The sequence below is a fragment of the Lonchura striata genome, chromosome 38 (genome assembly GCF_046129695.1).
Source record: "Lonchura striata isolate bLonStr1 chromosome 38, bLonStr1.mat, whole genome shotgun sequence".
NCBI lineage: Eukaryota > Metazoa > Chordata > Aves > Passeriformes > Estrildidae > Lonchura > Lonchura striata.
Window position 1 is genome coordinate 988662 of NC_134640.1, and position 26582 is coordinate 1015243.

A 26582-nucleotide genomic window follows, 5' to 3' on the forward strand; every position below is an offset into this window, starting at 1 on the left:
AGGCCCAGGCCCAGTGAGCATTTCTCAGCTGGCAGGGTGGCCTGAGAAGGGGAAAGGGGAATGCACCAGACCAGGAACCATGGAACCAAGGGACCATTGTTACACTGTGGGGCCATGTGAGAAGAAGTGACCATTGGGACACTGTGGGGCCTTGTGACACCAAGGGACCATTGGGACACTGTGGGACCATGTGAGATCAAGAGACCATTGGGATACTGTGAGTCCTCATGGATTCATGGACACCACTGTGACATTGCTGGGCCTCATGGAAGCAAGGGGACCCTAGTGACGCCGTGTGCCTCAGTGGAATGTAGGCATCATTGTGACACTGTGAGGCCCCATCCAGCCAAGGCTCCATTGGGACACTGCGAGACCCCACGGAAACAAAGCTCCAGGGTAACACAGAGAGGCTGCCTGTAATCAGTGCTCCATTGTGACCCTGTGGAGCCAAAGGAGAGCGTTGTGACACTGCAAAGCCCCATGGTCCATTGGTCCAAAGGTCCATTGTGACATTGCAGGACTCATGGAACAGAGGAGTCACATGACACTGTGGGGCCTGTGGAACCATGGAGAACATTGTGACACTGCAAGGCCTCAAGGAATCATTAGGACTGTTATATGTCTATAGGATAATTCGTGCAAATAAAATTGTCGTCTCTTTTATAGTTATGTGCTGTTAAATTATACTCTTATAGGAAGTTTTTAAATCGCACAAGCCAGCAACAGCGATTGCAACACCATGTCAAAGCCACCTGGACGAGAGAGGGAGGACTTTATTTACAAGCGAACGAAAGTGGCTAGCCCAGAGAGGGATCATGCATCAAGGTTGTCCGAGAAACACCCGGACGATAAATACACGATAAATATCCGAGACCGAGATAGTCAGAGCCATCAGGGAGGTACATCTCAAATCCGAATTCCGGGACTGCAAACACAGGTGTTCATCACTCTCCGGACACGTATTGTTCAACTTGCCACAGAGAAAAGAACTCCACATGAATACATGCACTTTGAAAAGGAAGAAAGGGGACTCTGGCTCAGGCAAGGAAAATCGTATAGAAATGGGTCAGACAGGACGGTCGGTGTGAAGCATAGAGGACCCTCTGCTGCAGCTGTCCAACCTGTGTCTCACCCGGTGGCAATCCCGGGCTCCACATTGACTTTTTTTTATAGTGGCTTTTTTTCATTTTTCTCAAAGTTTATATTTGGTACACTTAATAACTTTTATTAAATTAAAAATTAATAACTTGGAGCCTTGCATTTCTAACATGTTCATCACATTCAGTTTCTCATGATAAGCCTATCTACTTCTGCTAATTCTGAGATGGGGAAAATGAACTGTCATGATTCCCGCTTGCACTAGAGGATTGTGACACGGGCTGACTTTGTGATGCCAGAGTCTTCTGTGCCATCACAGCGCAACTGTATGACATCCCAGAGTGATAGAGCAGCACTGGCTCTGTGACATCACAAGGGGGATTTGTGAGATCTCAGGGTGGGCTGTGACATCCCAGGAGGCAGTGTGACATCTCAGGGGTTCTGTGACCTTACTGGGGAGGTCACTTCAAGCCAGCTCCCACTCACAGTTCCTCCCAGAGAAGTCCAAAGCTGCTCGTGCCCGGTGGCATCCCGTGTCCCTCTGGGTCTCCCTGCCCCTGGCGCTGCAGCCTCCCGCTGAGGATGTTTGAGGAGATCAAGCCCAGAGCCTGACACGGGGACAGGGACTCAGGGCCGTCACAGTTGGAACAGGGAGACAGGGACCCCCTAGCAGCATCCCTGTGCCCCCAGGGCCAGAGCTTGGCCAGGGCTCCTTCACCCTCTTATGAAGGAGGGCTTGAGAGCACTTTAAAAATCCCCAGCAGGGGAGTAGCATAAAACAGCTTTAATATTAAGTGACAGCACCACAGAGTTCCTTGGCAAGAGTCACTCTGCTCCTGACTGGACACTTCAGGCACACCAAGGAAACAAAGCAACAACAAAACCAAAAAAAATCCAGGCAATCAAACCAAAAAGGAGTCAAGAACTGTCCCGGTGTCTGTGTGTCTCTGTGTGTTTGTGTGTGTGTGTGTGTGTGTGTGTGTGTGTGTGTGTGTGTGTGTGTGACGAAAGGACAGTGAGGGCAAGGATAAAAGGAATACAGCCTAAAAGCTAAACAGAGCTGTGGAATAACACTTAACAATATTCAACTTTGCTTATAACTTCTATTAAGCTTCACAAATTAGCAAAAGAACAACTCTTAGCAGCATTTAACTTTGCTTACAGCTTGTGACTTTGTCGCTATAAGACATGTGAAAGCACGACGCGAGCCACCTGCTATTTTCAAGGTAAAGAGAAAAGTTTATTCTCTGACTCCAACTTTTATACTTTCCCAAAGGTGACATTGGATTGGAGAGTGAATGGACCACCTGTCCAAAGACATTGGACAAAGCACTAGTACATCAAGTTTGTCCAGCCCCATAAAAGATTGTAAACAATATGTTGTTGACAGAAATTGTGTGGGAAGGTTCTCCAACAGAATGGAAACTCAGAAGGCTTTAGAAAATCTTAAGAATCAGGGTGACATGACTTAACCTTACTTCCAGGCCTGACTGGCTCAGCTATCCAAGGCAATCAAAGCCCTCAGAGAGCAGCATTTCTGCCACATTTCCCTGAGCACAGGCACTCCTGTGTGCACACAGACACAAAGAGTCACTACAAGGCACCTGTGAGAAATTCCCCTGAGCAAAGGGAAATGTTCCCTGTGGAGGCTTTGGCATCTCCCCAGGGGATGAAGGGTTGAGCCTGGAGCAGACAGTGTCTGTGATGAGCTCCAGAGGAGCTGAGCCCAGGGGCTGCTGGCCAAGGCCCAGGCCCAGTGAGCATTTCTCAGCTGGCAGGGTGGCCTGAGAAGGGGAAAGGGGAATGCACCAGACCAGGAACCATGGAACCAAGGGACCATTGTTACACTGTGGGGCCATGTGAGAAGAAGTGACCATTGGGACACTGTGGGGCCTTGTGACACCAAGGGACCATTGGGACACTGTGGGACCATGTGAGATCAAGAGACCATTGGGATACTGTGAGTCCTCATGGATTCATGGACACCACTGTGACATTGCTGGGCCTCATGGAAGCAAGGGGACCCTAGTGACGCCGTGTGCCTCAGTGGAATGTAGGCATCATTGTGACACTGTGAGGCCCCATCCAGCCAAGGCTCCATTGGGACACTGCGAGACCCCACGGAAACAAAGCTCCAGGGTAACACAGAGAGGCTGCCTGTAATCAGTGCTCCATTGTGACCCTGTGGAGCCAAAGGAGAGCGTTGTGACCCTGCAAAGCCCCATGGTCCATTGGTCCAAAGGTCCATTGTGACATTGCAGGACTCATGGAACAGAGGAGTCACATGACACTGTGGGGCCTGTGGAACCATGGAGAACATTGTGACACTGCAAGGCCTCAAGGAATCATTAGGACTGTTATATGTCTATAGGATAATTCGTGCAAGTAAAATTATCGTGTCTTTTATAGTTATGTGCTGTTAAATTATACTCTTATAAGAAGTTTTTAAATCGCACAAGCCAGCAACAGCGACTGCAACACCATGTCAAAGCCACCTGGACGAGAGAGGGAGGACTTTATTTACAAGCGAACGAAAGTGGCCAGCCCAGAGAGGGATCATGCATCAAGGTTGTCCGAGAAACACCCGGACGATAAATACACGATAAATATCCGAGACCGAGATAGTCAGAGCCATCAGGGAGGTACATCTCAAATCCGAATTCCGGGACTGCAAACACAGGTGTTCATCACTCTCCGGACACGTATTGTTCAACCTGCCACAGAGAAAAGAACTCCACATGAATACATGCACTTTGAAAAGGAAGAAAGGGGACTCTGGCTCAGGCAAGGAAAATCGTATAAAAATGGGTCAGACAGGACGGTCGGTGTGAAGCATAGAGGACCCTCTGCTGCAGCTGTCAAACCTGTGTCTCACCCGGTGGCAATCCCGGGCTCCACATTGACTTTTTTTTATAGTGGCTTTTTTTCATTTTTCTCAAAGTTTATATTTGGTACACTTAATAACTTTTATTAAATTAAAAATTAATAACTTGGAGCCTTGCATTTCTAACATGTTCATCACATTCAGTTTCTCATGATAAGCCTATCTACTTCTGCTAATTCTGAGATGGGGAAAATGAACTGTCATGATTCCCGCTTGCACTAGAGGATTGTGACACGGGCTGACTTTGTGATGCCAGAGTCTTCTGTGCCATCACAGCGCAACTGTATGACATCCCAGAGTGATAGAGCAGCACTGGCTCTGTGACATCACAAGGGGGATTTGTGAGATCTCAGGGTGGGCTGTGACATCCCAGGAGGCAGTGTGACATCTCAGGGGTTCTGTGACTTTACTGGGGAGGTCACTTCAAGCCAGCTCCCACTCACAGTTCCTCCCAGAGAAGTCCAAAGCTGCTCGTGCCCGGTGGCATCCCGTGTCCCTCTGGGTCCCCCTGCCCCTGGCGCTGCAGCCTCCCGCTGAGGATGTTCGAGGAGATCAAGCCCAGAGCCTGACACGGGGACAGGGGCTCAGGGCCGTCAGAGTTGGAACAGGGAGACAGGGACCCCCTAGCAGCATCCCTGTGCCCCCAGGGCCAGAGCTTGGCCAGGGCTCCTTCACCCTCTTATGAAGGAGGGCTTGAGAGCACTTTAAAAATCCCCAGCAGGGGAGTAGCATAAAACAGCTTTAATATTAAGTGACAGCACCACAGAGTTCCTTGGCAAGAGTCACTCTGCTCCTGACTGGACACTTCAGGCACACCAAGGAAACAAAGCAACAACAAAACCAAACAAAATCCAGGCAATCAAACCAAAAAGGAGTCAAGAACTGTCCCGGTGTCTGTGTGTCTCTGTGTGTTTGTGTGTGTGTGTGTGTGTGTGGGTGGGTGGGTGTGTGTGTGTGTGTGTGTGTGTGACGAAAGGACAGTGAGGGCAAGGATAAAAGGAATACAGCCTAAAAGCTAAACAGAGCTGTGGAATAACACTTAACAATATTCAACTTTGCTTATAACTTCTATTAAGCTTCACAAATTAGCAAAAGAACAACTCTTAGCAGCATTTAACTTTGCTTACAGCTGGTGACTTTGTCGCTATAAGACATGTGAAATCACGACGCGAGCCACCTGCTATTTTCAAGGTAAAGAGAAAAGTTTATTCTCTGACTCCAACTTTTATACTTTCCCAAAGGTGACATTGGATTGGAGAGTGAATGGACCACCTGTCCAAAGACATTGGACAAAGCACTAGTACATCAAGTTTGTCCAGCCCCATAAAAGATTGTAAACAATATGTTGTTGACAGAAGTTGTGTGGGAAGGTTCTCCAACAGAATGGAAACTCAGAAGGCTTTAGAAAATCTTAAGAATCAGGGTGACATGACTTAACCTTACTTCCAGGCCTGACTGGCTCAGCTATCCAAGGCAATCAAAGCCCTCAGAGAGCAGCATTTCTGCCACATTTCCCTGAGCACAGGCACTCCTGTGTGCACACAGACACAAAGAGTCACTACAAGGCACCTGTGAGAAATTCCCCTGAGCAAAGGGAAATGTTCCCTGTGGAGGCTTTGGCATCTCCCCAGGGGATGAAGGGTTGAGCCTGGAGCAGACAGTGTCTGTGATGAGCTCCAGAGGAGCTGAGCCCAGGGGCTGCTGGCCAAGGCCCAGGCCCAGTGAGCATTTCTCAGCTGGCAGGGTGGCCTGAGAAGGGGAAAGGGGAATGCACCAGACCAGGAACCATGGAACCAAGGGACCATTGTTACACTGTGGGGCCATGTGAGAAGAAGTGACCATTGGGACACTGTGGGGCCTTGTGACACCAAGGGACCATTGGGACACTGTGGGACCATGTGAGATCAAGAGACCATTGGGATACTGTGAGTCCTCATGGATTCATGGACACCACTGTGACATTGCTGGGCCTCATGGAAGCAAGGGGACCCTAGTGACGCCGTGTGCCTCAGTGGAATGTAGGCATCATTGTGACACTGTGAGGCCCCATCCAGCCAAGGCTCCATTGGGACACTGCGAGACCCCACGGAAACAAAGCTCCAGGGTAACACAGAGAGGCTGCCTGTAATCAGTGCTCCATTGTGACCCTGTGGAGCCAAAGGAGAGCGTTGTGACCCTGCAAAGCCCCATGGTCCATTGGTCCAAAGGTCCATTGTGACATTGCAGGACTCATGGAACAGAGGAGTCACATGACACTGTGGGGCCTGTGGAACCATGGAGAACATTGTGACACTGCAAGGCCTCAAGGAATCATTAGGACTGTTATATGTCTATAGGATAATTCGTGCAAGTAAAATTGTCGTCTCTTTTATAGTTATGTGCTGTTAAATTATACTCTTATAGGAAGTTTTTAAATCGCACAAGCCAGCAACAGCGACTGCAACACCATGTCAAAGCCACCTGGACGAGAGAGGGAGGACTTTATTTACAAGCGAACGAAAGTGGCCAGCCCAGAGAGGGATCATGCATCAAGGTTGTCCGAGAAACACCCGGACGATAAATACACGATAAATATCCGAGACCGAGATAGTCAGAGCCATCAGGGAGGTACATCTCAAATCCGAATTCCGGGACTGCAAACACAGGTGTTCATCACTCTCCGGACACGTATTGTTCAACCTGCCACAGAGAAAAGAACTCCACATGAATACATGCACTTTGAAAAGGAAGAAAGGGGACTCTGGCTCAGGCAAGGAAAATCGTATAAAAATGGGTCAGACAGGACGGTCGGTGTGAAGCATAGAGGACCCTCTGCTGCAGCTGTCAAACCTGTGTCTCACCCGGTGGCAATCCCGGGCTCCACATTGACTTTTTTTTATAGTGGCTTTTTTTCATTTTTCTCAAAGTTTATATTTGGTACACTTAATAACTTTTATTAAATTAAAAATTAATAACTTGGAGCCTTGCATTTCTAACATGTTCATCACATTCAGTTTCTCATGATAAGCCTATCTACTTCTGCTAATTCTGAGATGGGGAAAATGAACTGTCATGATTCCCGCTTGCACTAGAGGATTGTGACACGGGCTGACTTTGTGATGCCAGAGTCTTCTGTGCCATCACAGCGCAACTGTATGACATCCCAGAGTGATAGAGCAGCACTGGCTCTGTGACATCACAAGGGGGATTTGTGAGATCTCAGGGTGGGCTGTGACATCCCAGGAGGCAGTGTGACATCTCAGGGGTTCTGTGACCTTACTGGGGAGGTCACTTCAAGCCAGCTCCCACTCACAGTTCCTCCCAGAGAAGTCCAAAGCTGCTCGTGCCCGGTGGCATCCCGTGTCCCTCTGGGTCTCCCTGCCCCTGGCGCTGCAGCCTCCCGCTGAGGATGTTTGAGGAGATCAAGCCCAGAGCCTGACACGGGGACAGGGGCTCAGGGCCGTCACAGTTGGAACAGGGAGACAGGGACCCCCTAGCAGCATCCCTGTGCCCCCAGGGCCAGAGCTTGGCCAGGGCTCCTTCACCCTCTTATGAAGGAGGGCTTGAGAGCACTTTAAAAATCCCCAGCAGGGGAGTAGCATAAAACAGCTTTAATATTAAGTGACAGCACCACAGAGTTCCTTGGCAAGAGTCACTCTGCTCCTGACTGGACACTTCAGGCACACCAAGGAAACAAAGCAACAACAAAACCAAACAAAATCCAGGCAATCAAACCAAAAAGGAGTCAAGAACTGTCCCGGTGTCTGTGTGTCTCTGTGTGTTTGTGTGTGTGTGTGTGTGTGTGTGTGTGTGTGTGTGTGTGTGTGTGACGAAAGGACAGTGAGGGCAAGGATAAAAGGAATACAGCCTAAAAGCTAAACAGAGCTGTGGAATAACACTTAACAATATTCAACTTTGCTTATAACTTCTATTAAGCTTCACAAATTAGCAAAAGAACAACTCTTAGCAGCATTTAACTTTGCTTACAGCTGGTGACTTTGTCGCTATAAGACATGTGAAAGCACGACGCGAGCCACCTGCTATTTTCAAGGTAAAGAGAAAAGTTTATTCTCTGACTCCAACTTTTATACTTTCCCAAAGGTGACATTGGATTGGAGAGTGAATGGACCACCTGTCCAAAGACATTGGACAAAGCACTAGTACATCAAGTTTGTCCAGCCCCATAAAAGATTGTAAACAATATGTTGTTGACAGAAATTGTGTGGGAAGGTTCTCCAACAGAATGGAAACTCAGAAGGCTTTAGAAAATCTTAAGAATCAGGGTGACATGACTTAACCTTACTTCCAGGCCTGACTGGCTCAGCTATCCAAGGCAATCAAAGCCCTCAGAGAGCAGCATTTCTGCCACATTTCCCTGAGCACAGGCACTCCTGTGTGCACACAGACACAAAGAGTCACTACAAGGCACCTGTGAGAAATTCCCCTGAGCAAAGGGAAATGTTCCCTGTGGAGGCTTTGGCATCTCCCCAGGGGATGAAGGGTTGAGCCTGGAGCAGACAGTGTCTGTGATGAGCTCCAGAGGAGCTGAGCCCAGGGGCTGCTGGCCAAGGCCCAGGCCCAGTGAGCATTTCTCAGCTGGCAGGGTGGCCTGAGAAGGGGAAAGGGGAATGCACCAGACCAGGAACCATGGAACCAAGGGACCATTGTTACACTGTGGGGCCATGTGAGAAGAAGTGACCATTGGGACACTGTGGGGCCTTGTGACACCAAGGGACCATTGGGACACTGTGGGACCATGTGAGATCAAGAGACCATTGGGATACTGTGAGTCCTCATGGATTCATGGACACCACTGTGACATTGCTGGGCCTCATGGAAGCAAGGGGACCCTAGTGACGCCGTGTGCCTCAGTGGAATGTAGGCATCATTGTGACACTGTGAGGCCCCATCCAGCCAAGGCTCCATTGGGACACTGCGAGACCCCACGGAAACAAAGCTCCAGGGTAACACAGAGAGGCTGCCTGTAATCAGTGCTCCATTGTGACCCTGTGGAGCCAAAGGAGAGCGTTGTGACACTGCAAAGCCCCATGGTCCATTGGTCCAAAGGTCCATTGTGACATTGCAGGACTCATGGAACAGAGGAGTCACATGACACTGTGGGGCCTGTGGAACCATGGAGAACATTGTGACACTGCAAGGCCTCAAGGAATCATTAGGACTGTTATATGTCTATAGGATAATTCGTGCAAATAAAATTGTCGTCTCTTTTATAGTTATGTGCTGTTAAATTATACTCTTATAGGAAGTTTTTAAATCGCACAAGCCAGCAACAGCGATTGCAACACCATGTCAAAGCCACCTGGACGAGAGAGGGAGGACTTTATTTACAAGCGAACGAAAGTGGCTAGCCCAGACAGGGATCATGCATCAAGGTTGTCCGAGAAACACCCGGACGATAAATACACGATAAATATCCGAGACCGAGATAGTCAGAGCCATCAGGGAGGTACATCTCAAATCCGAATTCCGGGACTGCAAACACAGGTGTTCATCACTCTCCGGACACGTATTGTTCAACTTGCCACAGAGAAAAGAACTCCACATGAATACATGCACTTTGAAAAGGAAGAAAGGGGACTCTGGCTCAGGCAAGGAAAATCGTATAGAAATGGGTCAGACAGGACGGTCGGTGTGAAGCATAGAGGACCCTCTGCTGCAGCTGTCCAACCTGTGTCTCACCCGGTGGCAATCCCGGGCTCCACATTGACTTTTTTTTATAGTGGCTTTTTTTCATTTTTCTCAAAGTTTATATTTGGTACACTTAATAACTTTTATTAAATTAAAAATTAATAACTTGGAGCCTTGCATTTCTAACATGTTCATCACATTCAGTTTCTCATGATAAGCCTATCTACTTCTGCTAATTCTGAGATGGGGAAAATGAACTGTCATGATTCCCGCTTGCACTAGAGGATTGTGACACGGGCTGACTTTGTGATGCCAGAGTCTTCTGTGCCATCACAGCGCAACTGTATGACATCCCAGAGTGATAGAGCAGCACTGGCTCTGTGACATCACAAGGGGGATTTGTGAGATCTCAGGGTGGGCTGTGACATCCCAGGAGGCAGTGTGACATCTCAGGGGTTCTGTGACCTTACCGGGGAGGTCACTTCAAGCCAGCTCCCACTCACAGTTCCTCCCAGAGAAGTCCAAAGCTGCTCGTGCCCGGTGGCATCCCGTGTCCCTCTGGGTCTCCCTGCCCCTGGCGCTGCAGCCTCCCGCTGAGGATGTTTGAGGAGATCAAGCCCAGAGCCTGACACGGGGACAGGGACTCAGGGCCGTCACAGTTGGAACAGGGAGACAGGGACCCCCTAGCAGCATCCCTGTGCCCCCAGGGCCAGAGCTTGGCCAGGGCTCCTTCACCCTCTTATGAAGGAGGGCTTGAGAGCACTTTAAAAATCCCCAGCAGGGGAGTAGCATAAAACAGCTTTAATATTAAGTGACAGCACCACAGAGTTCCTTGGCAAGAGTCACTCTGCTCCTGACTGGACACTTCAGGCACACCAAGGAAACAAAGCAACAACAAAACCAAAAAAAATCCAGGCAATCAAACCAAAAAGGAGTCAAGAACTGTCCCGGTGTCTGTGTGTCTCTGTGTGTTTGTGTGTGTGTGTGTGTGTGTGTGTGTGTGTGTGTGTGTGTGTGTGTGACGAAAGGACAGTGAGGGCAAGGATAAAAGGAATACAGCCTAAAAGCTAAACAGAGCTGTGGAATAACACTTAACAATATTCAACTTTGCTTATAACTTCTATTAAGCTTCACAAATTAGCAAAAGAACAACTCTTAGCAGCATTTAACTTTGCTTACAGCTTGTGACTTTGTCGCTATAAGACATGTGAAAGCACGACGCGAGCCACCTGCTATTTTCAAGGTAAAGAGAAAAGTTTATTCTCTGACTCCAACTTTTATACTTTCCCAAAGGTGACATTGGATTGGAGAGTGAATGGACCACCTGTCCAAAGACATTGGACAAAGCACTAGTACATCAAGTTTGTCCAGCCCCATAAAAGATTGTAAACAATATGTTGTTGACAGAAATTGTGTGGGAAGGTTCTCCAACAGAATGGAAACTCAGAAGGCTTTAGAAAATCTTAAGAATCAGGGTGACATGACTTAACCTTACTTCCAGGCCTGACTGGCTCAGCTATCCAAGGCAATCAAAGCCCTCAGAGAGCAGCATTTCTGCCACATTTCCCTGAGCACAGGCACTCCTGTGTGCACACAGACACAAAGAGTCACTACAAGGCACCTGTGAGAAATTCCCCTGAGCAAAGGGAAATGTTCCCTGTGGAGGCTTTGGCATCTCCCCAGGGGATGAAGGGTTGAGCCTGGAGCAGACAGTGTCTGTGATGAGCTCCAGAGGAGCTGAGCCCAGGGGCTGCTGGCCAAGGCCCAGGCCCAGTGAGCATTTCTCAGCTGGCAGGGTGGCCTGAGAAGGGGAAAGGGGAATGCACCAGACCAGGAACCATGGAACCAAGGGACCATTGTTACACTGTGGGGCCATGTGAGAAGAAGTGACCATTGGGACACTGTGGGGCCTTGTGACACCAAGGGACCATTGGGACACTGTGGGACCATGTGAGATCAAGAGACCATTGGGATACTGTGAGTCCTCATGGATTCATGGACACCACTGTGACATTGCTGGGCCTCATGGAAGCAAGGGGACCCTAGTGACGCCGTGTGCCTCAGTGGAATGTAGGCATCATTGTGACACTGTGAGGCCCCATCCAGCCAAGGCTCCATTGGGACACTGCGAGACCCCACGGAAACAAAGCTCCAGGGTAACACAGAGAGGCTGCCTGTAATCAGTGCTCCATTGTGACCCTGTGGAGCCAAAGGAGAGCGTTGTGACCCTGCAAAGCCCCATGGTCCATTGGTCCAAAGGTCCATTGTGACATTGCAGGACTCATGGAACAGAGGAGTCACATGACACTGTGGGGCCTGTGGAACCATGGAGAACATTGTGACACTGCAAGGCCTCAAGGAATCATTAGGACTGTTATATGTCTATAGGATAATTCGTGCAAGTAAAATTATCGTGTCTTTTATAGTTATGTGCTGTTAAATTATACTCTTATAAGAAGTTTTTAAATCGCACAAGCCAGCAACAGCGACTGCAACACCATGTCAAAGCCACCTGGACGAGAGAGGGAGGACTTTATTTACAAGCGAACGAAAGTGGCCAGCCCAGAGAGGGATCATGCATCAAGGTTGTCCGAGAAACACCCGGACGATAAATACACGATAAATATCCGAGACCGAGATAGTCAGAGCCATCAGGGAGGTACATCTCAAATCCGAATTCCGGGACTGCAAACACAGGTGTTCATCACTCTCCGGACACGTATTGTTCAACCTGCCACAGAGAAAAGAACTCCACATGAATACATGCACTTTGAAAAGGAAGAAAGGGGACTCTGGCTCAGGCAAGGAAAATCGTATAAAAATGGGTCAGACAGGACGGTCGGTGTGAAGCATAGAGGACCCTCTGCTGCAGCTGTCAAACCTGTGTCTCACCCGGTGGCAATCCCGGGCTCCACATTGACTTTTTTTTATAGTGGCTTTTTTTCATTTTTCTCAAAGTTTATATTTGGTACACTTAATAACTTTTATTAAATTAAAAATTAATAACTTGGAGCCTTGCATTTCTAACATGTTCATCACATTCAGTTTCTCATGATAAGCCTATCTACTTCTGCTAATTCTGAGATGGGGAAAATGAACTGTCATGATTCCCGCTTGCACTAGAGGATTGTGACACGGGCTGACTTTGTGATGCCAGAGTCTTCTGTGCCATCACAGCGCAACTGTATGACATCCCAGAGTGATAGAGCAGCACTGGCTCTGTGACATCACAAGGGGGATTTGTGAGATCTCAGGGTGGGCTGTGACATCCCAGGAGGCAGTGTGACATCTCAGGGGTTCTGTGACTTTACTGGGGAGGTCACTTCAAGCCAGCTCCCACTCACAGTTCCTCCCAGAGAAGTCCAAAGCTGCTCGTGCCCGGTGGCATCCCGTGTCCCTCTGGGTCCCCCTGCCCCTGGCGCTGCAGCCTCCCGCTGAGGATGTTCGAGGAGATCAAGCCCAGAGCCTGACACGGGGACAGGGGCTCAGGGCCGTCAGAGTTGGAACAGGGAGACAGGGACCCCCTAGCAGCATCCCTGTGCCCCCAGGGCCAGAGCTTGGCCAGGGCTCCTTCACCCTCTTATGAAGGAGGGCTTGAGAGCACTTTAAAAATCCCCAGCAGGGGAGTAGCATAAAACAGCTTTAATATTAAGTGACAGCACCACAGAGTTCCTTGGCAAGAGTCACTCTGCTCCTGACTGGACACTTCAGGCACACCAAGGAAACAAAGCAACAACAAAACCAAACAAAATCCAGGCAATCAAACCAAAAAGGAGTCAAGAACTGTCCCGGTGTCTGTGTGTCTCTGTGTGTTTGTGTGTGTGTGTGTGTGTGTGTGTGGGTGGGTGTGTGTGTGTGTGTGTGTGTGTGACGAAAGGACAGTGAGGGCAAGGATAAAAGGAATACAGCCTAAAAGCTAAACAGAGCTGTGGAATAACACTTAACAATATTCAACTTTGCTTATAACTTCTATTAAGCTTCACAAATTAGCAAAAGAACAACTCTTAGCAGCATTTAACTTTGCTTACAGCTGGTGACTTTGTCGCTATAAGACATGTGAAATCACGACGCGAGCCACCTGCTATTTTCAAGGTAAAGAGAAAAGTTTATTCTCTGACTCCAACTTTTATACTTTCCCAAAGGTGACATTGGATTGGAGAGTGAATGGACCACCTGTCCAAAGACATTGGACAAAGCACTAGTACATCAAGTTTGTCCAGCCCCATAAAAGATTGTAAACAATATGTTGTTGACAGAAGTTGTGTGGGAAGGTTCTCCAACAGAATGGAAACTCAGAAGGCTTTAGAAAATCTTAAGAATCAGGGTGACATGACTTAACCTTACTTCCAGGCCTGACTGGCTCAGCTATCCAAGGCAATCAAAGCCCTCAGAGAGCAGCATTTCTGCCACATTTCCCTGAGCACAGGCACTCCTGTGTGCACACAGACACAAAGAGTCACTACAAGGCACCTGTGAGAAATTCCCCTGAGCAAAGGGAAATGTTCCCTGTGGAGGCTTTGGCATCTCCCCAGGGGATGAAGGGTTGAGCCTGGAGCAGACAGTGTCTGTGATGAGCTCCAGAGGAGCTGAGCCCAGGGGCTGCTGGCCAAGGCCCTGGCCCAGTGAGCATTTCTCAGCTGGCAGGGTGGCCTGAGAAGGGGAAAGGGGAATGCACCAGACCAGGAACCATGGAACCAAGGGACCATTGTTACACTGTGGGGCCATGTGAGAAGAAGTGACCATTGGGACACTGTGGGGCCTTGTGACACCAAGGGACCATTGGGACACTGTGGGACCATGTGAGATCAAGAGACCATTGGGATACTGTGAGTCCTCATGGATTCATGGACACCACTGTGACATTGCTGGGCCTCATGGAAGCAAGGGGACCCTAGTGACGCCGTGTGCCTCAGTGGAATGTAGGCATCATTGTGACACTGTGAGGCCCCATCCAGCCAAGGCTCCATTGGGACACTGCGAGACCCCACGGAAACAAAGCTCCAGGGTAACACAGAGAGGCTGCCTGTAATCAGTGCTCCATTGTGACCCTGTGGAGCCAAAGGAGAGCGTTGTGACCCTGCAAAGCCCCATGGTCCATTGGTCCAAAGGTCCATTGTGACATTGCAGGACTCATGGAACAGAGGAGTCACATGACACTGTGGGGCCTGTGGAACCATGGAGAACATTGTGACACTGCAAGGCCTCAAGGAATCATTAGGACTGTTATATGTCTATAGGATAATTCGTGCAAGTAAAATTGTCGTCTCTTTTATAGTTATGTGCTGTTAAATTATACTCTTATAAGAAGTTTTTAAATCGCACAAGCCAGCAACAGCGACTGCAACACCATGTCAAAGCCACCTGGACGAGAGAGGGAGGACTTTATTTACAAGCGAACGAAAGTGGCCAGCCCAGAGAGGGATCATGCATCAAGGTTGTCCGAGAAACACCCGGACGATAAATACACGATAAATATCCGAGACCGAGATAGTCAGAGCCATCAGGGAGGTACATCTCAAATCCGAATTCCGGGACTGCAAACACAGGTGTTCATCACTCTCCGGACACGTATTGTTCAACCTGCCACAGAGAAAAGAACTCCACATGAATACATGCACTTTGAAAAGGAAGAAAGGGGACTCTGGCTCAGGCAAGGAAAATCGTATAAAAATGGGTCAGACAGGACGGTCGGTGTGAAGCATAGAGGACCCTCTGCTGCAGCTGTCAAACCTGTGTCTCACCCGGTGGCAATCCCGGGCTCCACATTGACTTTTTTTTATAGTGGCTTTTTTTCATTTTTCTCAAAGTTTATATTTGGTACACTTAATAACTTTTATTAAATTAAAAATTAATAACTTGGAGCCTTGCATTTCTAACATGTTCATCACATTCAGTTTCTCATGATAAGCCTATCTACTTCTGCTAATTCTGAGATGGGGAAAATGAACTGTCATGATTCCCGCTTGCACTAGAGGATTGTGACACGGGCTGACTTTGTGATGCCAGAGTCTTCTGTGCCATCACAGCGCAACTGTATGACATCCCAGAGTGATAGAGCAGCACTGGCTCTGTGACATCACAAGGGGGATTTGTGAGATCTCAGGGTGGGCTGTGACATCCCAGGAGGCAGTGTGACATCTCAGGGGTTCTGTGACCTTACTGGGGAGGTCACTTCAAGCCAGCTCCCACTCACAGTTCCTCCCAGAGAAGTCCAAAGCTGCTCGTGCCCGGTGGCATCCCGTGTCCCTCTGGGTCTCCCTGCCCCTGGCGCTGCAGCCTCCCGCTGAGGATGTTTGAGGAGATCAAGCCCAGAGCCTGACACGGGGACAGGGGCTCAGGGCCGTCAGAGTTGGAACAGGGAGACAGGGACCCCCTAGCAGCATCCCTGTGCCCCCAGGGCCAGAGCTTGGCCAGGGCTCCTTCACCCTCTTATGAAGGAGGGCTTGAGAGCACTTTAAAAATCCCCAGCAGGGGAGTAGCATAAAACAGCTTTAATATTAAGTGACAGCACCACAGAGTTCCTTGGCAAGAGTCACTCTGCTCCTGACTGGACACTTCAGGCACACCAAGGAAACAAAGCAACAACAAAACCAAAAAAAATCCAGGCAATCAAACCAAAAAGGAGTCAAGAACTGTCCCGGTGTCTGTGTGTCTCTGTGTGTTTGTGTGTGTGTGTGTGTGTGTGTGTGTGTGTGTGTGTGTGTGTGTGTGTGTGTGTGTGACGAAAGGACAGTGAGGGCAAGGATAAAAGGAATACAGCCTAAAAGCTAAACAGAGCTGTGGAATAACACTTAACAATATTCAACTTTGCTTATAACTTCTATTAAGCTTCACAAATTAGCAAAAGAACAACTCTTAGCAGCATTTAACTTTGCTTACAGCTTGTGACTTTGTCGCTATAAGACATGTGAAAGCACGACGCGAGCCACCTGCTATTTTCAAGGTAAAGAGAAAAGTTTATTCTCTGACTCCAACTTTTATACTTTCCCAAAGGTGACATTGGATTGGAGAGTGAATGGACCACCTGTCCAAAGACATTGGACAAAGCACTAGTACATCAAGTTTGTCCAGCCCCATAAAAGATTGTAAACAATATGTTGTTGACAGAAGTTGTGTGGGAAGGTTCTCCAACAGAATGGAAACTCAGAAGGCTTTAGAAAATCTTAAGAATCAGGGTGACATGACTTAACCTTACTTCCAGGCCTGACTGGCTCAGCTATCCAAGGCAATCAAAGCCCTCAGAGAGCAGCATTTCTGCCACATTTCCCTGAGCACAGGCACTCCTGTGTGCACACAGACACAAAGAGTCACTACAAGGCACCTGTGAGAAATTCCCCTGAGCAAAGGGAAATGTTCCCTGTGGAGGCTTTGGCATCTCCCCAGGGGATGAAGGGTTGAGCCTGGAGCAGACAGTGTCTGTGATGAGCTCCAGAGGAGCTGAGCCCAGGGGCTGCTGGCCAAGGCCCAGGCCCAGTGAGCATTTCTCAGCTGGCAGGGTGGCCTGAGAAGGGGAAAGGGGAATGCACCAGACCAGGAACCATGGAACCAAGGGACCATTGTTACACTGTGGGGCCATGTGAGAAGAAGTGACCATTGGGACACTGTGGGGCCTTGTGACACCAAGGGACCATTGGGACACTGTGGGACCATGTGAGATCAAGAGACCATTGGGATACTGTGAGTCCTCATGGATTCATGGACACCACTGTGACATTGCTGGGCCTCATGGAAGCAAGGGGACCCTAGTGACGCCGTGTGCCTCAGTGGAATGTAGGCATCATTGTGACACTGTGAGGCCCCATCCAGCCAAGGCTCCATTGGGACACTGCGAGACCCCACGGAAACAAAGCTCCAGGGTAACACAGAGAGGCTGCCTGTAATCAGTGCTCCATTGTGACCCTGTGGAGCCAAAGGAGAGCGTTGTGACACTGCAAAGCCCCATGGTCCATTGGTCCAAAGGTCCATTGTGACATTGCAGGACTCATGGAACAGAGGAGTCACATGACACTGTGGGGCCTGTGGAACCATGGAGAACATTGTGACACTGCAAGGCCTCAAGGAATCATTAGGACTGTTATATGTCTATAGGATAATTCGTGCAAGTAAAATTGTCGTCTCTTTTATAGTTATGTGCTGTTAAATTATACTCTTATAAGAAGTTTTTAAATCGCACAAGCCAGCAACAGCGACTGCAACACCATGTCAAAGCCACCTGGACGAGAGAGGGAGGACTTTATTTACAAGCGAACGAAAGTGGCCAGCCCAGAGAGGGATCATGCATCAAGGTTGTCCGAGAAACACCCGGACGATAAATACACGATAAATATCCGAGACCGAGATAGTCAGAGCCATCAGGGAGGTACATCTCAAATCCGAATTCCGGGACTGCAAACACAGGTGTTCATCACTCTCCGGACACGTATTGTTCAACCTGCCACAGAGAAAAGAACTCCACATGAATACATGCACTTTGAAAAGGAAGAAAGGGGACTCTGGCTCAGGCAAGGAAAATCGTATAAAAATGGGTCAGACAGGACGGTCGGTGTGAAGCATAGAGGACCCTCTGCTGCAGCTGTCAAACCTGTGTCTCACCCGGTGGCAATCCCGGGCTCCACATTGACTTTTTTTTATAGTGGCTTTTTTTCATTTTTCTCAAAGTTTATATTTGGTACACTTAATAACTTTTATTAAATTAAAAATTAATAACTTGGAGCCTTGCATTTCTAACATGTTCATCACATTCAGTTTCTCATGATAAGCCTATCTACTTCTGCTAATTCTGAGATGGGGAAAATGAACTGTCATGATTCCCGCTTGCACTAGAGGATTGTGACACGGGCTGACTTTGTGATGCCAGAGTCTTCTGTGCCATCACAGCGCAACTGTATGACATCCCAGAGTGATAGAGCAGCACTGGCTCTGTGACATCACAAGGGGGATTTGTGAGATCTCAGGGTGGGCTGTGACATCCCAGGAGGCAGTGTGACATCTCAGGGGTTCTGTGACTTTACTGGGGAGGTCACTTCAAGCCAGCTCCCACTCACAGTTCCTCCCAGAGAAGTCCAAAGCTGCTCGTGCCCGGTGGCATCCCGTGTCCCTCTGGGTCCCCCTGCCCCTGGCGCTGCAGCCTCCCGCTGAGGATGTTCGAGGAGATCAAGCCCAGAGCCTGACACGGGGACAGGGGCTCAGGGCCGTCAGAGTTGGAACAGGGAGACAGGGACCCCCTAGCAGCATCCCTGTGCCCCCAGGGCCAGAGCTTGGCCAGGGCTCCTTCACCCTCTTATGAAGGAGGGCTTGAGAGCACTTTAAAAATCCCCAGCAGGGGAGTAGCATAAAACAGCTTTAATATTAAGTGACAGCACCACAGAGTTCCTTGGCAAGAGTCACTCTGCTCCTGACTGGACACTTCAGGCACACCAAGGAAACAAAGCAACAACAAAACCAAACAAAATCCAGGCAATCAAACCAAAAAGGAGTCAAGAACTGTCCCGGTGTCTGTGTGTCTCTGTGTGTTTGTGTGTGTGTGTGTGTGTGTGTGTGGGTGTGTGTGTGTGTGTGTGTGTGTGTGTGACGAAAGGACAGTGAGGGCAAGGATAAAAGGAATACAGCCTAAAAGCTAAACAGAGCTGTGGAATAACACTTAACAATATTCAACTTTGCTTATAACTTCTATTAAGCTTCACAAATTAGCAAAAGAACAACTCTTAGCAGCATTTAACTTTGCTTACAGCTGGTGACTTTGTCGCTATAAGACATGTGAAATCACGACGCGAGCCACCTGCTATTTTCAAGGTAAAGAGAAAAGTTTATTCTCTGACTCCAACTTTTATACTTTCCCAAAGGTGACATTGGATTGGAGAGTGAATGGACCACCTGTCCAAAGACATTGGACAAAGCACTAGTACATCAAGTTTGTCCAGCCCCATAAAAGATTGTAAACAATATGTTGTTGACAGAAGTTGTGTGGGAAGGTTCTCCAACAGAATGGAAACTCAGAAGGCTTTAGAAAATCTTAAGAATCAGGGTGACATGACTTAACCTTACTTCCAGGCCTGACTGGCTCAGCTATCCAAGGCAATCAAAGCCCTCAGAGAGCAGCATTTCTGCCACATTTCCCTGAGCACAGGCACTCCTGTGTGCACACAGACACAAAGAGTCACTACAAGGCACCTGTGAGAAATTCCCCTGAGCAAAGGGAAATGTTCCCTGTGGAGGCTTTGGCATCTCCCCAGGGGATGAAGGGTTGAGCCTGGAGCAGACAGTGTCTGTGATGAGCTCCAGAGGAGCTGAGCCCAGGGGCTGCTGGCCAAGGCCCTGGCCCAGTGAGCATTTCTCAGCTGGCAGGGTGGCCTGAGAAGGGGAAAGGGGAATGCACCAGACCAGGAACCATGGAACCAAGGGACCATTGTTACACTGTGGGGCCATGTGAGAAGAAGTGACCATTGGGACACTGTGGGGCCTTGTGACACCAAGGGACCATTGGGACACTGTGGGACCATGTGAGATCAAGAGACCATTGGGATACTGTGAGTCCTCATGGATTCATGGACACCACTGTGACATTGCTGGGCCTCATGGAAGCAAGGGGACCCTAGTGACGCCGTGTGCCTCAGTGGAATGTAGGCATCATTGTGACACTGTGAGGCCCCATCCAGCCAAGGCTCCATTGGGACACTGCGAGACCCCACGGAAACAAAGCTCCAGGGTAACACAGAGAGGCTGCCTGTAATCAGTGCTCCATTGTGACCCTGTGGAGCCAAAGGAGAGCGTTGTGACCCTGCAAAGCCCCATGGTCCATTGGTCCAAAGGTCCATTGTGACATTGCAGGACTCATGGAACAGAGGAGTCACATGACACTGTGGGGCCTGTGGAACCATGGAGAACATTGTGACACTGCAAGGCCTCAAGGAATCATTAGGACTGTTATATGTCTATAGGATAATTCGTGCAAGTAAAATTGTCGTCTCTTTTATAGTTATGTGCTGTTAAATTATACTCTTATAAGAAGTTTTTAAATCGCACAAGCCAGCAACAGCGACTGCAACACCATGTCAAAGCCACCTGGACGAGAGAGGGAGGACTTTATTTACAAGCGAACGAAAGTGGCCAGCCCAGAGAGGGATCATGCATCAAGGTTGTCCGAGAAACACCCGGACGATAAATACACGATAAATATCCGAGACCGAGATAGTCAGAGCCATCAGGGAGGTACATCTCAAATCCGAATTCCGGGACTGCAAACACAGGTGTTCATCACTCTCCGGACACGTATTGTTCAACCTGCCACAGAGAAAAGAACTCCACATGAATACATGCACTTTGAAAAGGAAGAAAGGGGACTCTGGCTCAGGCAAGGAAAATCGTATAAAAATGGGTCAGACAGGACGGTCGGTGTGAAGCATAGAGGACCCTCTGCTGCAGCTGTCAAACCTGTGTCTCACCCGGTGGCAATCCCGGGCTCCACATTGACTTTTTTTTATAGTGGCTTTTTTTCATTTTTCTCAAAGTTTATATTTGGTACACTTAATAACTTTTATTAAATTAAAAATTAATAACTTGGAGCCTTGCATTTCTAACATGTTCATCACATTCAGTTTCTCATGATAAGCCTATCTACTTCTGCTAATTCTGAGATGGGGAAAATGAACTGTCATGATTCCTGCTTGCACTAGAGGATTGTGACATGGGCTGACTTTGTGATGCCAGAGTCTTCTGTGCCATCACAGCGCAACTGTATGACATCCCAGAGTGCTAGAGCAGCACTGGCTCTGTGACATCACAAGGGGGATTTGTGAGATCTCAGGGTGGGCTGTGACATCCCAGGAGGCAGTGTGACATCTCAGGGGTTCTGTGACTTTACTGGGGAGGTCACTTCAAGCCAGCTCCCACTCACAGTTCCTCCCAGAGAAGTCCAAAGCTGCTCGTGCCCGGTGGCATCCCGTGTCCCTCTGGGTCCCCCTGCCCCTGGCGCTGCAGCCTCCCGCTGAGGATGTTCGAGGAGATCAAGCCCAGAGCCTGACACGGGGACAGGGGCTCAGGGCCGTCAGAGTTGGAACAGGGAGACAGGGACCCCCTAGCAGCATCCCTGTGCCCCCAGGGCCAGAGCTTGGCCAGGGCTCCTTCACCCTCTTATGAAGGAGGGCTTGAGAGCACTTTAAAAATCCCCAGCAGGGGAGTAGCATAAAACAGCTTTAATATTAAGTGACAGCACCACAGAGTTCCTTGGCAAGAGTCACTCTGCTCCTGACTGGACACTTCAGGCACACCAAGGAAACAAAGCAACAACAAAACCAAACAAAATCCAGGCAATCAAACCAAAAAGGAGTCAAGAACTGTCCCGGTGTCTGTGTGTCTCTGTGTGTTTGTGTGTGTGTGTGTGTGTGTGTGTGGGTGGGTGTGTGTGTGTGTGTGTGTGTGTGACGAAAGGACAGTGAGGGCAAGGATAAAAGGAATACAGCCTAAAAGCTAAACAGAGCTGTGGAATAACACTTAACAATATTCAACTTTGCTTATAACTTCTATTAAGCTTCACAAATTAGCAAAAGAACAACTCTTAGCAGCATTTAACTTTGCTTACAGCTGGTGACTTTGTCGCTATAAGACATGTGAAATCACGACGCGAGCCACCTGCTATTTTCAAGGTAAAGAGAAAAGTTTATTCTCTGACTCCAACTTTTATACTTTCCCAAAGGTGACATTGGATTGGAGAGTGAATGGACCACCTGTCCAAAGACATTGGACAAAGCACTAGTACATCAAGTTTGTCCAGCCCCATAAAAGATTGTAAACAATATGTTGTTGACAGAAGTTGTGTGGGAAGGTTCTCCAACAGAATGGAAACTCAGAAGGCTTTAGAAAATCTTAAGAATCAGGGTGACATGACTTAACCTTACTTCCAGGCCTGACTGGCTCAGCTATCCAAGGCAATCAAAGCCCTCAGAGAGCAGCATTTCTGCCACATTTCCCTGAGCACAGGCACTCCTGTGTGCACACAGACACAAAGAGTCACTACAAGGCACCTGTGAGAAATTCCCCTGAGCAAAGGGAAATGTTCCCTGTGGAGGCTTTGGCATCTCCCCAGGGGATGAAGGGTTGAGCCTGGAGCAGACAGTGTCTGTGATGAGCTCCAGAGGAGCTGAGCCCAGGGGCTGCTGGCCAAGGCCCTGGCCCAGTGAGCATTTCTCAGCTGGCAGGGTGGCCTGAGAAGGGGAAAGGGGAATGCACCAGACCAGGAACCATGGAACCAAGGGACCATTGTTACACTGTGGGGCCATGTGAGAAGAAGTGACCATTGGGACACTGTGGGGCCTTGTGACACCAAGGGACCATTGGGACACTGTGGGACCATGTGAGATCAAGAGACCATTGGGATACTGTGAGTCCTCATGGATTCATGGACACCACTGTGACATTGCTGGGCCTCATGGAAGCAAGGGGACCCTAGTGACGCCGTGTGCCTCAGTGGAATGTAGGCATCATTGTGACACTGTGAGGCCCCATCCAGCCAAGGCTCCATTGGGACACTGCGAGACCCCACGGAAACAAAGCTCCAGGGTAACACAGAGAGGCTGCCTGTAATCAGTGCTCCATTGTGACCCTGTGGAGCCAAAGGAGAGCGTTGTGACCCTGCAAAGCCCCATGGTCCATTGGTCCAAAGGTCCATTGTGACATTGCAGGACTCATGGAACAGAGGAGTCACATGACACTGTGGGGCCTGTGGAACCATGGAGAACATTGTGACACTGCAAGGCCTCAAGGAATCATTAGGACTGTTATATGTCTATAGGATAATTCGTGCAAGTAAAATTGTCGTCTCTTTTATAGTTATGTGCTGTTAAATTATACTCTTATAGGAAGTTTTTAAATCGCACAAGCCAGCAACAGCGACTGCAACACCATGTCAAAGCCACCTGGACGAGAGAGGGAGGACTTTATTTACAAGCGAACGAAAGTGGCCAGCCCAGAGAGGGATCATGCATCAAGGTTGTCCGAGAAACACCCGGACGATAAATACACGATAAATATCCGAGACCGAGATAGTCAGAGCCATCAGGGAGGTACATCTCAAATCCGAATTCCGGGACTGCAAACACAGGTGTTCATCACTCTCCGGACACGTATTGTTCAACCTGCCACAGAGAAAAGAACTCCACATGAATACATGCACTTTGAAAAGGAAGAAAGGGGACTCTGGCTCAGGCAAGGAAAATCGTATAAAAATGGGTCAGACAGGACGGTCGGTGTGAAGCATAGAGGACCCTCTGCTGCAGCTGTCAAACCTGTGTCTCACCCGGTGGCAATCCCGGGCTCCACATTGACTTTTTTTTATAGTGGCTTTTTTTCATTTTTCTCAAAGTTTATATTTGGTACACTTAATAACTTTTATTAAATTAAAAATTAATAACTTGGAGCCTTGCATTTCTAACATGTTCATCACATTCAGTTTCTCATGATAAGCCTATCTACTTCTGCTAATTCTGAGATGGGGAAAATGAACTGTCATGATTCCCGCTTGCACTAGAGGATTGTGACACGGGCTGACTTTGTGATGCCAGAGTCTTCTGTGCCATCACAGCGCAACTGTATGACATCCCAGAGTGATAGAGCAGCACTGGCTCTGTGACATCACAAGGGGGATTTGTGAGATCTCAGGGTGGGCTGTGACATCCCAGGAGGCAGTGTGACATCTCAGGGGTTCTGTGACCTTACTGGGGAGGTCACTTCAAGCCAGCTCCCACTCACAGTTCCTCCCAGAGAAGTCCAAAGCTGCTCGTGCCCGGTGGCATCCCGTGTCCCTCTGGGTCTCCCTGCCCCTGGCGCTGCAGCATCCCGCTGAGGATGTTTGAGGAGATCAAGCCCAGAGCCTGACACGGGGACAGGGGCTCAGGGCCGTCACAGTTGGAACAGGGAGACAGGGACCCCCTAGCAGCATCCCTGTGCCCCCAGGGCCAGAGCTTGGCCAGGGCTCCTTCACCCTCTTATGAAGGAGGGCTTGAGAGCACTTTAAAAATCCCCAGCAGGGGAGTAGCATAAAACAGCTTTAATATTAAGTGACAGCACCACAGAGTTCCTTGGCAAGAGTCACTCTGCTCCTGACTGGACACTTCAGGCACACCAAGGAAACAAAGCAACAACAAAACCAAACAAAATCCAGGCAATCAAACCAAAAAGGAGTCAAGAACTGTCCCGGTGTCTGTGTGTCTCTGTGTGTTTGTGTGTGTGTGTGTGTGTGTGTGTGTGTGTGTGTGTGTGTGTGTGTTTGTGTGACGAAAGGACAGTGAGGGCAAGGATAAAAGGAATACAGCCTAAAAGCTAAACAGAGCTGTGGAATAACACTTAACAATATTCAACTTTGCTTATAACTTCTATTAAGCTTCACAAATTAGCAAAAGAACAACTCTTAGCAGCATTTAACTTTGCTTACAGCTTGTGACTTTGTCGCTATAAGACATGTGAAAGCACGACGCGAGCCACCTGCTATTTTCAAGGTAAAGAGAAAAGTTTATTCTCTGACTCCAACTTTTATACTTTCCCAAAGGTGACATTGGATTGGAGAGTGAATGGACCACCTGTCCAAAGACATTGGACAAAGCACTAGTACATCAAGTTTGTCCAGCCCCATAAAAGATTGTAAACAATATGTTGTTGACAGAAATTGTGTGGGAAGGTTCTCCAACAGAATGGAAACTCAGAAGGCTTTAGAAAATCTTAAGAATCAGGGTGACATGACTTAACCTTACTTCCAGGCCTGACTGGCTCAGCTATCCAAGGCAATCAAAGCCCTCAGAGAGCAGCATTTCTGCCACATTTCCCTGAGCACAGGCACTCCTGTGTGCACACAGACACAAAGAGTCACTACAAGGCACCTGTGAGAAATTCCCCTGAGCAAAGGGAAATGTTCCCTGTGGAGGCTTTGGCATCTCCCCAGGGGATGAAGGGTTGAGCCTGGAGCAGACAGTGTCTGTGATGAGCTCCAGAGGAGCTGAGCCCAGGGGCTGCTGGCCAAGGCCCAGGCCCAGTGAGCATTTCTCAGCTGGCAGGGTGGCCTGAGAAGGGGAAAGGGGAATGCACCAGACCAGGAACCATGGAACCAAGGGACCATTGTTACACTGTGGGGCCATGTGAGAAGAAGTGACCATTGGGACACTGTGGGGCCTTGTGACACCAAGGGACCATTGGGACACTGTGGGACCATGTGAGATCAAGAGACCATTGGGATACTGTGAGTCCTCATGGATTCATGGACACCACTGTGACATTGCTGGGCCTCATGGAAGCAAGGGGACCCTAGTGACGCCGTGTGCCTCAGTGGAATGTAGGCATCATTGTGACACTGTGAGGCCCCATCCAGCCAAGGCTCCATTGGGACACTGCGAGACCCCACGGAAACAAAGCTCCAGGGTAACACAGAGAGGCTGCCTGTAATCAGTGCTCCATTGTGACCCTGTGGAGCCAAAGGAGAGCGTTGTGACACTGCAAAGCCCCATGGTCCATTGGTCCAAAGGTCCATTGTGACATTGCAGGACTCATGGAACAGAGGAGTCACATGACACTGTGGGGCCTGTGGAACCATGGAGAACATTGTGACACTGCAAGGCCTCAAGGAATCATTAGGACTGTTATATGTCTATAGGATAATTCGTGCAAGTAAAATTGTCGTCTCTTTTATAGTTATGTGCTGTTAAATTATACTCTTATAAGAAGTTTTTAAATCGCACAAGCCAGCAACAGCGACTGCAACACCATGTCAAAGCCACCTGGACGAGAGAGGGAGGACTTTATTTACAAGCGAACGAAAGTGGCCAGCCCAGAGAGGGATCATGCATCAAGGTTGTCCGAGAAACACCCGGACGATAAATACACGATAAATATCCGAGACCGAGATAGTCAGAGCCATCAGGGAGGTACATCTCAAATCCGAATTCCGGGACTGCAAACACAGGTGTTCATCACTCTCCGGACACGTATTGTT